General features: G+C 34.1%; 1 long non-coding RNA gene across 2 annotated transcripts; it reads left to right on the forward strand.

Annotated features, from left to right (window-relative positions):
- Window positions 1-1470: 1470 nt before the first annotated feature.
- Window positions 1471-3953, forward strand: LOC130012834 (uncharacterized). 2 transcript variants are annotated; one of them, XR_008788071.1, is made up of 4 exons: window positions 1471-1609; window positions 2340-2796; window positions 3049-3226; window positions 3873-3953. It is a non-coding gene; the product is annotated as an uncharacterized LOC130012834 (long non-coding RNA). The 2 variants fall into 2 exon arrangements; XR_008788070.1 differs by lacking the exon at window positions 1471-1609 and having other exon boundaries at window positions 1620-2796.
- The last annotated feature ends 9995 nt before the right edge of the window (window positions 3954-13948 follow it).

The raw sequence follows: 13948 nt of genomic DNA on the forward strand, positions 1-13948 counted from the left end.
TAATAGCCCTGCCTTGTGCTAAACCCTGTGGTGTAATGATGAATATTATGGTGCTTTGCACACATTTTATCCATTTGAAGAATATTAACAGCAAGAATTTTGAAAAAAAAGGGTGCTGCCAACTTCACCTATCACAGGGGAGAGGGGTTGTAAAATTGCAAGAGCAATGATACAAAAGCACTGGCACAGTTCAGCAAACATAGAATATCTGGTGAACATGGCCAAGGACAAGAATATGAATGTTTTGGCACTAATATCACTAAGCACTTGTTGAAAAAACACAGTAATAGGATTTAAAATAATGCTTTGTCATTTTGTTTAAAATAAATTTATATACAAGAATTAACTGAGGAGCTACTTAGGTACTTTTGAAAAACGTCACATTTTCACTTATTTTGTTGTGAATAACTGTACCACGACATGTTCATGTCCCATGTGAATTATGAAAAATATGATTTCACCAAAAAATGTCCTGTTGAGCAGAATGCCTTTCGGACATCTTGCACTTATAGTCAAACATGACTGGCAAATAGTAACTCGTATTAAATTACTGTTATATTTTATAGGATTTAGAGTCTGAGCTACAGAAAAATGATACACAGAAGTACTAATTATGTTGAAAATTATAATCTTTTATTGCATGCTGATTACTTATTTTTAAAACATTTTCTTTAGGTCCTTTATTTTTATGTTTGAATAAAGGTTAAGTTACCTTTCAAAATCAGTTGATGCTTGATTTCATGTTATTAATGTTTCAGTAATTATTTTTAATCAGTTTTATTAAAACAGACTGAACAGGGCTCAATTTAACCAATATCGCATTGCAGTTTTCTATTCTAATGTGAATCAGAGATTAGAATAATTTAGCAAAACCCAAAAATGTTCTCATGATATCAAAAAGGACTAGTCTGTTTCATTTGTGATGTGACGTCATTTATTGGATAGTCGCAATATCCAGACGTAAATGACTGGTCACAAAGTGTCCTAAAGGGCTTAAATCGTGCTACAAACATCAATTTTTTTTTCTTTGGGTGGATTTGGATGCTCAAAAGACACTATCAGATGAATAATAGATGAAATAAAGAACAGTTTCCCTTTAACTGATCTGACAAATTTAAATTTCTTTGGAATACTGTGCTAAACAAACTGATTTTTATAAATTGGGCCAATTAAAACATTTTCTTTAGTTCTGTTATATTTATGGTTAATAAAGGTTAAGTAACCTTTTAAGATCTGTTGATGCTTGATTGATAATTATTCATTATCTCATCTATATGAGTGCATCATAATAAATCAACATCATTATGTAGTCTAGATGTCGGAAATTAAACAGGACATAAGATTCAGGCTGCTTCAAAATATGAATACAATATAATATTAGTTTTTCTTTCATAAATGAGTCATATTCATCATAATATGTTAGTCAAGTGAAATTATTAACAGGAGCGTATATTTTGGTAACACACCATATGTATCAGTTTACAATTTTTATAAAAATTTTATTTTGTAGATGGACGGCTTGCCCAATATGTTTTGAAATCTTTCGTGAAGATTTAGTTGCCAGTCATTCTGCTAGTTGTTGTGATGAGACTACTCATATAAATGAAAGGTTTATGAAAATATTTTATTAATTTTATGAAAGTTTCTGTCAAGCAAACAATAGCATGTAATTCATGTACCCTACTTAAAAGTCGATTTGGACTAAATTTTTTGCTTGAAATATCTTTATGGTAGTCCTGCTGCATGGATTTAAGGTTTGAATATGAAAGATTCTAAAATATATTTAAAAATTTTTAGGTGTCTGTAGTTGGAGGATGGCTTATAAGTTTGTTATAACTCTTTTAGTTTTTGCTGAATCTGTATGACAGAAAGTGTTGATCTCATCTGAGATGTGGATGTGTAATAACAGTAAAATTATGATTTAATTCTAGGTTTTTAGGTGGATGAATTTGTTTAAATTTGTATTTCCTATGTCTCAATTTCAAGGACTACTAATTGTCCATTTAAACCCTATTTTGTCTGTGTGATTAAGAGTGTTATTAAAGCTTCCCTTTTGACCCACTGCGAAAAAATTCTGAAGTGAGTTATACCCTTTAAGACAATCTTAACATCTTAGATCGTGACGTTAATGTCTCATAGATAAAACAGATTAAAAGAGATAATTACGTCACAATCTGTGACTTTACAGAGCGTCTTAAAGGGTATAATACAATTGTCGGGCATCAGAATATTTTTTTTTCAGTGGGTCATAAGGGAATCTTACATAAGACTTTTATCAAAAAATACAAGGTTAAATAGACAACAATTGTCCTTTAGTATTTATTAAATTATCTTTTCAGTCATCCTATTAGTCTTCATGAAGCTCTTGAAAAATTTAAAGTGGATGTGTTTGGGGAAAAGAAGGAGAAAATAAATATATCTGTTTTACGTAATAAGTTTCTACAAACTGCTATGGAAAATCTAGATGATATTGACTTCCAGCAGATAATAAACGTGATATTTATCGGTGAAGAAGGTGTCGATGCTGGGGGACTCGCCAGAGAGTTTTTCTCTCTATTGTTCAAACAAACACCAGTCTTTGAAAATGGTGGATTTAATGTTAATTCACAGTTACTGAGTGATAAAATATATCAAATTATTGGCAAAGCAGCGTCATATTCAGTTCTCAATGGGAATCAAGGACCTCAGTGTCTAAGATCTCACCTTGTAAAGTATATATTAAGTAATGTGCTTCCAACAGATGAAGAAATTCCTGAGGAAATTTTGCCAGCTAATGTCTTGTATGTCCTTCAAGAGGTATGATTATAGTTTTGTTTTTCAGTCCTAATCAGGAAGGGATTTGTTGGTGTTCAGAAAAGTTTAATTGGGAAGACAACATGCTTTGCCTCAGTTCTGTTCCCTTCAAGTACATCCTGTCAGACTTGTATAGTAACTGAATGCTCCTACTGTTAAATTTCAAATACCTAGAACCAGTTAAAATATTCAATGAATTGGCTGCAATTTTAGAAGACATCTGATCTGACAAATGAATTTGGTTATTTTTCGTAGATGGGTAGATTAGATAATGAAGGATTAAATACTCTATTGACAGAAAATGCAGATGTATTTGAAGCTGCAGGTTTTAGACAGAAGCTACATTCAGGTTCAAAGCAAAGTGCAGCTCTGGCTCTTCATCAACATTTTGGATTTTACAGATTTCTACCGGTTATGATACAATTTATAGATGGTACGCTCAAACTTTTCATGATTTTTTTGTTCATTTTATGTAACAGAACTACCACGAAGACAATACTAGCTTTGTGAATATCAGAAATGGATGCAGAGTTTGCAAACTCAGTCGGAATAGCATCAAGTCTTCTGGAAGGGTTGCATGCCCTGTATTGCTTATTTTAGAAATTCATTTAAGCCGTTAAAAATGAGTTTAATTTTACAAATTTTAAATTGTTCCAAATTTATTACAAACGTTTGATATGGGCAATACTGGTGAGGCAGCACATATTAGGTTAGTAGTGGAATTCCTGCCACACTCGCTGTAACATACCATATGTAGAAGTGTAGGTGACACTTTTTCTTTCACAAAACTTTGAAACAGAAAGTCATCTTATGCTGTCAAATCAAGTGAGCATGGGGGCCATACAAATAGCACATTGTCACTTACATGTATGATCTTAGCAGATTCTGGTTGATTACACTTCTATAGATACTGCTAAAATTTGAGACAAGCTGAGACAAAAATGCTCATGATATGAGGTGTAATGATGTCAAAGTTTTTTGTACAACTTCTTACTTTAATTGCTGCCTCCTTAGTTGGCAGCCATTCAACTATAAGACAAAAATAAGTGGTAGTTGACGAGTTATCTTTCTTTATTAAGGTTTGAAACTTCATGGTGTGTATGATCTCTTGGTAAAATATCCAAAGGAATCATCCTTATTTTTAAGTATACATAAAAGTATAAAGACAAATCCCCCAGGAACAAACTCGATCAAACACTGTATAGTTTTAAAAGGATGTAATCTAGTACAAGACGCGTTTCGGGCTTAATAGCCCTTCATCAGTTGGTGTTACAAAACAATATGATAAAAATTAATCCAGATCTATGATGTATATATACAAATTTTAGCTCATGCGCTTTAAAATTAATTTGGATTAAATAATCCTTAGATTAAGATTCTATTAAAAAATGAAAAAAATAATCCCTATACTGGGATTAAAAAAGAAAGATAGAAATTTAATCCCTATACTGGGATTAATTATATTTTTTTTAAAAATAGGTGATTAAATTAAATTCTGCGGCCAATTGCTTCCATGATTCTTCAAATAGGTCTGGATCTTCTTGGATCTGATTCAATTCGAGAATTTTTTCTGTAGTATTTGTTGGTTCTATTTCTTTAGAGGTCCCGTCTGTTTCCGGGATGGAGAAGGAAAGGTGGTCAAAATTAATCGTGGGATAAGTTGAACGGCGGCGGGCCTCAAAAGGCGGGACCCATGTAGATGGTTTTTCCGGTATACAGGTGGGGGGTATTTTGACGGTCATCTTCTTCTTACATGGAGATGCCTTCTTTTTCTTTAATTCTTCTTCTGGAATCTTGTTGTTCTTCTTCCATTTATTCGTAAGATAATTGAGCTTCTCTTCATTGCTACTTAGGTGGTGAATATTCTTACGGTGTTTGTATAGATTGTGTCTTCTCGTGAAATCGGTATTGCAAAGACTGCAATGAGCCGTTGCGTCCATCTTGGCAAACAAAAAGTTTTAAAGAATGTTTGAAAAAATCGTTAAGCTAATTCGTTTAGTCCACCGGGGCTAGTTGTTGCTAGCAACGTTATGAAGCTTTCCTTATGACGTAATCGTTTGTTTAAATTGCGCGGAGTTTTTGAAAGGATTTTTATATTGATAGTATGATTATAAATATTAAAATGATTGCTTACGGGGGTATCTTTGAAATTTCGTATGTCGCTTAAATGATTATAAAATCTGCGTTTGCAGGTATCCGAGGTTTGGCCAATGTATTGTATCCCACATAAGTTGCAGGAAATAGCGTAAATTATATACGGGGTGTCGCATGTGAGATAGCTTTTAATAAAATATTTGTCCCCCGCCTTTCGAAGAAAGCAGGGGACTATTAAAATGGGTTCGTCCGTCTGTCTGTCTGTCTGTCTGTCTGTCCGTCACACTTTTTGGGACACAATAACTCTCTTCCTAATTGAGCTAGAATGTTCAAACTTGGTGTATGTGTTTATTAGGTCAATGCCTTGATGGAGTTCGAAGATGAGCATTTTCCGCTTAGGGTAAGCAGAGATAAGCAATTTGATTGGTTGATGCTTTGGGACACGATAACTCTCTTCCTAATTGGGCTAGAATGTTCAAACTTGGTGTATGTGTTGATTAGGTCAATGCCTTGATGGAGTTCGAAGATGAGCATTTTCCGCTTAGGGTAAGCAGAGATAAGCAATTTGATTGGTTGATGCTTTGGGACACGATAACTTTTAATTGAGCTAGAATGTTCAAACTTGGTGTATGTGTTTATTAGGTCAATGCCTTGATGGAGTTCGAAGATGAGCATTTTCCGCTTAGGGTAAGCAGAGATAAGCAATTTGATTGGTTGATGCTTTGGGGCACGATAACTCTCTTCCTAATTGAGCTAGAATGTTCAAACTTGGTGTATGTGTTGATTAGGTCAATGCCTTGTTTCATACCCTGTTAGGGTAAGCAAAGATAAACAATTTGATTGGTTGATGCTTTGGGACACGATAACTTTAGTTCCAATTAAGTGAGAGTGATGAAACTTGGTGTATAGTTTCATTACATCAATACCTTGACTAAGTTCGATGATGAGCATTTTCTGCTCAGGGTAAGCAGAGCGATAAGCAATTTGATTGGCCGAGACTTTGGAACACAATAACCCTCCTTCTAATTGAGCTAGAATGTTCAAACTTGGTGTAGGGGTTTATGAGGTCAATGCCTTGATGGAGTGCGAAGATCAGCATTTTCTGCTTAGGGTAAGCAGAGATAAGCAATTTGATTTGTTGATGCTTTGGAACACGAAAACTTTAGTTCTAATTAAGTGAGAGTGATGAAACTTGGTGTATAGTTTCATTACATCAATACCTTGACTAAGTTCGATGATGAGAATTTTCTGCTTAGGCTAACGAGCAATAAGCATTTTGATTGGTCAAACTCTTCTTCTAATTGAGGAAGAATGTTTAAACTTGATGTAGATGTTCGTCTTGACTGAGTTCAACAACTCTTCTTCTAATTGAGGTAGGATGTTTAAACTTGATGTAGATGTTCGTCTTGACTGAGTTCAATGATTAACATATCGAGCTAAAGCTAAGCAGAGATAAGCAATTTCCTGCTTTGGGACAAGATAACTTTGATTCTATCTAATAGAGAGTGATGAAACTTAGTGTATAGTTCTTAATCAGTTTGATTGCTTGATACTTTGGAAAAAAATAGATGTGCGATTAATTAATATGTGTCATCTATTTATTTGGGGATTTCGGCGGGGGACATCAGCCTCACTGTTGGTTTGTTCTTTTTGTTAACAAGTGATTCAATTGACGAAGTGATAATTAAGTGTCGGCAAACGGAACAATTATTGCCGCATTTATAACAACCATTTGGTTTAGGTAAAGAAATTGAAATATCGGAACGTATTAGTAAATCTTTTAGGTTTTTGTTGCGTCTAAAACATACTTTAAGTGGAGTATTTGAAATCGATCGGGTTTCAATGCTATTATCTAATATTGAAAATTCTCTACTGATGGTTTTTTTGAAATTGACATGAGGGATAAAGTTAGTTACGAACGTGAGTGATTTATCTATAATTTTATCCTTGTATTTAAGCAAATCGTCTCTATTGATTAGGCGGGCTTTATCAAAAGATCTGTTAATAAGTTGAATCGGATATCCTCTTTTTAGAAACTGGATCCGACAGTGTCTGAGGGAATGTTCTCTATTGGTGGTGTTGCTGGAAATTCGGCAAATTCGTAGAGCTTGACTAAAAGGTAGATTGCGTTTCTGATGTATGGGATGGCAACTTAGGTAGTGGAGATACAGGAAGCTATCCGTTGGTTTGGAATATAATTTAGTTTGAAGGTGTTTATCAGCGTCTTTATAAATGGTGACATCTAAAAAATTTATCTTGTTGAGGTCGTACTCGAGAGTGAGTTTGATCGAAGGTAGGGGATTGTTGAACTCCTCTATGAAGTCAGTCAGACTCTGTACATTAGAGGGCCACAGGAAAAAAATATCATCGATGTATCTGTACCATACAGGAGGTTTCATCGAGGTTTTTTCTAAAAAAGATTCTTCTAAGTCGCTCATAAAAATACAAGCTATGCTGGGGGCTGCTTTGGTACCCATACTGATTCCTTGGTTTTGTAAGTAGTATTTGTTGTTGAAAATAAAACAGTTTTTCTTCAGGATGAAATTTAGAAAACGTAATAGGATCCATGAGTGGACGGTTTTGTCATCTCGATTTTGTAGAGCTTTTTACAGGTGGTCATGGCTAGATTATGCGGTATAGATGTGTAGAGACTGGTGACATCTGCCGTACATAAAATGGTTTCTTCATTAAGTTTCGGAATTTCTTGGATTTTACGTAAAAAAATCAGTGGTATCTTGAATGAATGAGTCGGCTTTTTTGACTTCTTCCTTAAGGTGATAATCCAAAAATTGAGAAATTTTTTCCGTTGGTGAATTAACTGCTGATACAATAGGTCGTCCTGGATTGTTTGGTTTATGGATTTTTGGCAGCATGTAAAACACTGGAGTTCTCGGATATTTGGTTTTTAGGTATTTTACGGTGTCCGGATCTAATAAATTATTTTTGCTAGTGTAGTTGAGAAATTTGGTAATTTCTTCGTTGAATTTTAAAGTTAAATTGGTTTTAAGGGGTTTATAGAATTCACAATTATTGAGCTGGCGCAGTCCTTCTTCAATATAATCGCTTCTGTTAAGAATGACAATTTTGCCACCCTTATCTGCTTTTCTAATAATTATGTCTGTATTTTTTCCTAATTCTTTCACGGCTTGGATATAACTTGATTTAAAATTCTTTTTGGTATTTAATCTTCTAGGTGTGATTTCTTTGATTTTATGTTGGGTGATATGGATGAATTCTTCTAATGGTTGGCATCTGGTGTGCGGTGGCGTCCAACCGGTTGGTTTGGCAAATGGGCGAGGTACATAATTCTGGTTGTTAGGAGTGTTTCTATGGTAATGATTTAGGCGAATAGTTCTTTCGAAAATTTTGCAATCAGTTAGGATGTTTAATTCTTCAGTTTTGGTGGGTGTAGGTATAAAATTAAGACCAAAGGCTAAAGCTTCTAGGTGAATAGTTGATAATTTAAATTTAGATAGATTGATAATGATCTGGTCTAATTCTTCCTTATTCAGGCTTCTTTTCTGGAATCTTCTTGGCATTTTTTGGTCTTTTTTTGAAATCTTCCAATGCGTTGGATACTATGGAAAAGAGGAGTTCCTTGTTTTCCTCACTGGCGTCTATCTTGCGGATTTCTTCGGAGACTTCTTCTAACTCTTTTTGTATATTAATTTTATGGTTGTTCCAGTAGTCTAATAGGATGAGTGTGAGTTCTTTGCCAAAGTTTTGATGCGCCGCTTCCCAACGTATTTGGAAGCGACTCGGGAAATCCGGTGTTTGCGGTAAGGTTTTACTTTGATTTAATCCTTTAGGTACAAAGTGTTTTTCTATGGATAAATTCAAAAAAGTAATGTGGTTATCACATTTGAGTAAGTTGAATCGTAGTTTTCTGAAGACCCGTAGATACGGGACTAGATTGTCTGGAAGCTTTTTGCTGTTGGTAAAATGAGTAGAAAAAATGTTTCAGGTTCAATATCGTTTCTAGGTCGTTTATTCGGATTTTCTTCTTCCATACCGGAGGTAAAAGGTGTAAGAGAAAGTACGCTAAAGTAGCGCTCAGGTGTCTCTAGAGTGTGAGAGGATCCACAAATACTACTTACAAAACCAAGGAATCAGTATGGGTACCAAAGCAGCCCCCAGCATAGCTTGTATTTTTATGAGCGACTTAGAAGAATCTTTTTTAGAAAAAACCTCGATGAAACCTCTTGTATGGTACAGATACATCGATAATATTTTTTTCCTGTGGCCCTCTAATGTACAGAGTCTGACTGACTTCATAGAGGAGTTCAACAATCTCCTACCTTCGATCAAACTCACTCTCGAGTACGACCTCAACAAGATAAATTTTTTAGATGTCACCATTTATAAAGACGCTGATAAACACCTTCAAACTAAATTATATTCCAAACCAACGGATAGCTTCCTGTATCTCCACTACCTAAGTTGCCATCCCATACATCAGAAACGCAATCTACCTTTTAGTCAAGCTCTACGAATTTGCCGAATTTCCAGCAACACCACCAATAGAGAACATTCCCTCAGACACTGTCGGATCCAGTTTCTAAAAAGAGGATATCCGATTCAACTTATTAACAGATCTTTTGATAAAGCCCGCCTAATCAATAGAGACGATTTGCTTAAATACAAGGATAAAATTATAGATAAATCACTCACGTTCGTAACTAACTTTATCCCTCATGTCAATTTCAAAAAAACCATCAGTAGAGAATTTTCAGTATTAGATAATAGCATTGAAACCCGATCGATTTCAAATACTCCACTTAAAGTATGTTTTAGACGCAACAAAAACCTAAAAGATTTACTAATACGTTCCGATATTTCAATTTCTTTACCTAAACCAAATGGTTGTTATAAATGCGGCAATAATTGTTCCGTTTGCCGACACTTAATTATCACTTCGTCAATTGAATCACTTGTTAACAAAAAGAAATATTTTATTAAAAGCTATCTCACATGCGACACCCCGTATATAATTTACGCTATTTCCTGCAACTTATGTGGGATACAATACATTGGCCAAACCTCGGATACCTGCAAACGCAGATTTTATAATCATTTAAGCGACATACGAAATTTCAAAGATACAACCGTAAGCAATCATTTTAATATTTATAATCATACTATCAATATAAAAATCCTTTCAAAAACTTCGCGCAATTTAAACAAACGATTACGTCATGGGGAAAGCTTCATAACGTTGCTAGCAACAACTAGCCCCGGTGGACTAAACGAATTAGCTTAACGATTTTTTCAAACATTCTTTAAAACTTTTTGTTTGCCAAGATGGACGCAACGGCTCATTGCAGTCTTTGCAATACCGATTTCACGAGAAGACACAATCTATACAAACACCGTAAGAATATTCACCACCTAAGTAGCAATGAAGAGAAGCTCAATTATCTTACGAATAAATGGAAGAAGAACAACAAGATTCCAGAAGAAGAATTAAAGAAAAAGAAGGCATCTCCATGTAAGAAGAAGATGACCGTCAAAATACCCCCCACCTGTATACCGGAAAAACCATCTACATGGGTCCCGCCTTTTGAGGCCCGCCGCCGTTCAACTTATCCCACGATTAATTTTGACCACCTTTCCTTCTCCATCCCGGAAACAGACGGGACCTCTAAAGAAATAGAACCAACAAATACTACAGAAAAAATTCTCGAATTGAATCAGCTCCAAGAAGATCCAGACCTTTTTGAAGAATCATGGAAGCAATTGGCCGCAGAATTTAATTTAATCACCTATTTTTAAAAAAATATAATTAATCCCAGTATAGGGATTAAATTTCTATCTTTCTTTTTTAATCCCAGTATAGGGATTATGTTTTCATTTTTTAATAGAATCTTAATCTAAGGATTATTTATTTTTAATAGAATCTTAATCTAAGGATTATTTAATCCAAATTAATTTTAAAGCGCATGCGCTAAAATTTGTATATATACATCATAGATCTGGATTAATTTTTATCATATTGTTTTGTAACACCAACTGATGAAGGGCTATTAAGCCCGAAACGCGTCTTGTACTAGATTACATCCTTTTAAAACTATACAGTGTTTGATCGAGTTTGTTCCTGGGGGATTTGTCTTTATACTTTTATCTACACGGACTGGTTCCTGCTCTCCCTCAGATGTATCACTGAGATCCGAACGAGATTACACTGTCACAGGGAATCTTCCGCCCTCCTAGTTTTTGAGTGTGGGGGTTTCATCGTCTTTTGGACTTGGAATTTTTTAAGTATACATGAAACAACATACTAAGATATCATAGATATGTATCAACCAAGTTATTCGTCAGATCAAGAAGAAAAGAATATTGAGGAAATTATTGTTTACAATTTACATCAATTTCTTAGAAAATTGCAAAGTAAGTAATTATTCTTTAGTCACATATACAGGAACACATAAACACAAGTTATGGAGAACAGTTATTAAATGCAATACAAAAACTTTCTGTAACAATTTTTTTGTAACAACTATATTGTAGTCTGGTTCAGTTAATTTTTCTTTATACACAGGCACCACTGAAGTCAGTGGAGTCTGAGGGCATTTCAGATATCTAGTGATTTTCCATTTAATTTTCTGAATGGCAGGGAATTTTCATAAAATCTATTTCTAAAGAATGTAAATGCGCTGCATTAGTCTTAAAGTGAAATGATTTTGAAATAAGGAAAAGATTACCACTAATGATTATAACGTAACTAAGTTCATTAATCCTTCATTTTATGTAATGATAATGATTTGAGTCAGGTGTAATCTGTGATGATTTTTATGTGCCTTGTCCACTATGATAGGTACTATGGCAGGCGTCGCCAGCAAGGCCCAGTGAGGCAGGGCATGCTCACCCTTCCAGAACACATGATGCCACTCTGCAAATGGGTTTGTCAACTTGGCATCCCTTAGGAGAGTCCACATAGGTAATGCTTGAGACTTGCCCATTTTTTTTTGGGGGGGGGGGGATTGATTCCGACTTAATTTGGTATGCGATACATGTGATTCAACAGTTAAGTTTGAAATCCTGAAATAATTCAAGAAAATAACGATAGTTATATACTTTTAGTTATTGCCATAGCTTTTATATGCATGTCTTGAATATTCAGAATATATACTATCATCATTTAACACTTTTTCATAAGTGCATATATTTTGTTGGCTGCCACAGTGTTAATGTTCAAATAATAAAATTTCATTTTTTACTTACAGGAGGGAAGATAACTTCAGAGTGGATAAGCCTAAATGATATAACAGATGTAAACACACCTGTCAAACTGACTATTAAAGATTTTTTACGGGCAGTGACTGGAAGCTCTTCGATAAGCAATAATATAAAAATTGGGCTGATATTGTTTGATCACAAAAGCGATCTGTTAACGACTGTGAATACAAGTGCCCCATCAATTACATTTAGCCAAACCTCATCCCTTAAAGAATATTCCTTCCTTGAGAAATCTATGATAAATATAATAGTAGGTGCATATGGATTTGGCATCAATTAAAGGGACTGTTTCTTGTAGTGCAAAACCATTGTTTCATATTTCACTAATTTTATCCATAAGATTCAAAAGCAATCAAAGTCTTTCATAATTCCCTCCTTTATTCTTTGCTGTCCATATTGTATACTCTGATAGAGCACGTGTTTATGTTATGTACTACATTATATAAACAGGAGAAGAAACTTATATTGCAACTCGACATAAACTACAAGAAAAATATAGCTGTAGTCTATGTTATTTAAACAGAAATGACAAATTTCTGCTGAATCAGCTTCGTGAACCCCAATAATGCAATAGAAAAATAATTTTCTTTTGAAAATGTCTATTTTAGCAATCTACAATGCTTTTAAACATCAGAGTACAATTGTTATAAATATATTTGAAAGATTAGCTTCTCAGATATACACTAGAGCTATAATTAAACATGTTTAAATTTCTTCTGCTGTTAATATATTCCTATAATATCATTGATATGTAAACCTGATTGACAGGGTCATTTTATTGTTGTGTTTTTCAGATCATCCCCGGAGACGGGAATATGCAGGCCTTGTTTTTAAAATCATTTTTAAAAAATAAATTATAAAGCTTTCAAGAGTAGTTTTTATGCACTTTTATGAATAATTTAAACAAGTGGTTGCCCAGCAAGATACGCCCACTTTTAAAAAATATTTTTTTGGTATATCAAAGACTATACTTCAGAAATATTTGTCGAATCAAGATCTTATGGATATAAACCTACACACATTTTTGTAATTAAAATTCGACCAAAACTGTGGCCTCTATCGCATTCTCAAGCAAATTTGAACATATTTTTGGTGTATCAAGGGTTAAATATCTGTGAATATTTGTCAAATCAAACCCAAATTCGAACTTGTCCGAGATCTTATGGATATAAACCTACACACAAAATTTTATTAAAATTCGACCAAAACTGTGGCCTCTATCGCGTTCACCAGCCAATTGTGGACGGACGGACAGGGGCGACGGCAAAATACGACCACATTTTTTGAATGTGGGCGTATAAAAATAAATAATTAAGAATAATAAGAATAAGAATAGTTTATTTGTACTTTTAGGCCGTTGGCCCCTTATACATGATAATTGATAAATAAATTATATACAGTTATACACATGGCACAAATAATGAACATTTACAAAGTTTACATCTTGTATAGAAATATAATGCATGGCTGGACAATTAGATGAATCAAAAAAAGATTAGCAGTAACAATAACCTTCCACAAACATCACATTTGAATAGAATTTTAGTGATAACAAATACTTCGCCACAAGCAAGAAGTATCATACTCTATATTACAAACATGACATATAATGGTTTGCAGGAAGGTTAACCATATCGTACTCTTCACCATATACATCACATTTAATAGTTTGCTAGAGGTTTCGCCGTATCATACTATATACCACAAACATCATATTTAATGGTTTGCTAGAAGTTTAACCAAACAAACATCACTTTTAATGGTTTGCTATAAGTTCAACCAAGCCATACCCTTTACTACAAACCTCATATTTAGTGATTTGTTA

Source organism: Patella vulgata, chromosome 5, assembly GCF_932274485.2.
Source record: "Patella vulgata chromosome 5, xgPatVulg1.2, whole genome shotgun sequence".
NCBI lineage: Eukaryota > Metazoa > Mollusca > Gastropoda > Patellidae > Patella > Patella vulgata.